At 56.6% G+C, this 1,280-nt stretch overlaps 1 protein-coding gene across 1 annotated transcript in view; it reads right to left on the minus strand.

The window, feature by feature from the left end:
• LOC130586289 (la-related protein 6-like) overlaps positions 1-1,280 on the minus strand; it is a 17,195-nt gene that overhangs the window by 7,327 nt on the left and 8,588 nt on the right. The gene's annotated exons all lie outside the window — the stretch shown is intronic.

Raw genomic sequence — 1,280 nt, forward strand, 5'->3', positions numbered from 1 at the left:
AAAAAACCAAAAAAAAAATGGAAAGAGAGAGAAAGCCCCCGAGGTGAGGGGGATGTGGGTTTATAAACACACCCTGAAGGAGCTGCAGGGCTGGTTGTGGACCTGCCCCAGACCTGCCTGCTCCAGGTGGATCCTGTTGGTGGTTAAACTGCCCCAGCTGAGCCCCGGGAGCAGCCCGGCTCCTCCTGCCTCGGCTGCAGGGCCAGGACAGGGACCAGAGCTGGCAGAATTGTCCCCTCTGGTACCCGGGGGACCCTGAATCGCCCCTCAGGCTGTGCCTCGATGGCTCTGCCTTGTGCAGGGACAGTGACAGCCACGTGGAGAGGGAGGGAATCCTGTCCAGGGAACCCCTGGGATTCTGCCAGAGCCACAGGGAAGGGATTTTTACCCTGCAGGAACATCCCCATCCCAGCGAGGGAGGGACAGCCATGGGGTGGGGCCCGGGGGAAGAGCTGAGGGGATTAAGATTTGGTCACTCTGTTGTTCTTTTTTTAGACTCTCTTATCTCACCAGCACGATCCAAAGGGTGGACTCTGCCCYGAGCGAGTTTTTGGGGTTATTTACATTTAAATCTGCCTTTGTCACTTCCCTCCTGCCACTTTCATGTGAGATATTTACAGACACTGGCACGGCAGCGTGGGGCAGAGTGGAGATGTGCCACTGYACCCGCTTTCATTTCCCTTTTTTAAAGTGTCACAGCTGCCTCAGCACCACTGGGAATGAGGAAATCAGGGATTTTGGATATTTTGGAAACCAGATATTGGATAGAATATCCTCTGCTGGGCGAATGAGGAAACGCTCACACCGAACCCAGCACCATCAGAAACCATAATAATAAAATAAAACCATTTGTGACACAGCCTTTATTCACAGGAAGATTTTGCCCCAGGGCTTTGTTTTTGCAGTTCAGCTCGATGAGAAAGTCCCCCTCCCACTGTGCCCTGCACCCCACAGCAGCCCAGGGTATCCCACGGCAGCACAGACCCCACAGGACACGGGAAAAGGGGACAAACCCAGGAAAAGGCAAAGGGATCCAGAGAGGGAAACGCCACTGGAGTGCTGAGCCCCATCCTGGGTCTGTGCCAGCCCCACCCCGGTCTGTGCCAGCCCCACCCCRGTCTGTGCCAGCCCCTCAGCACYTGGGACGGGSWKTGGGGTCAGCCTGAGCTGGGCTGGCTCACCCAGAGTGGGGAAATGGGAACAAACCCACCCTAAGGCACTGCGGTCGCACACCCTCGCCCCTGCTGCAGCCCCTCTGTCCATGGAGGGGGAATTGCACC

The sequence above is a fragment of the Malurus melanocephalus genome, unplaced genomic scaffold, assembly GCF_030028575.1.
Source record: "Malurus melanocephalus ecotype Western Australia unplaced genomic scaffold, MMel_1.1 scaffold_1122, whole genome shotgun sequence".
Classification (NCBI taxonomy): Eukaryota; Metazoa; Chordata; class Aves; order Passeriformes; family Maluridae; genus Malurus; species Malurus melanocephalus.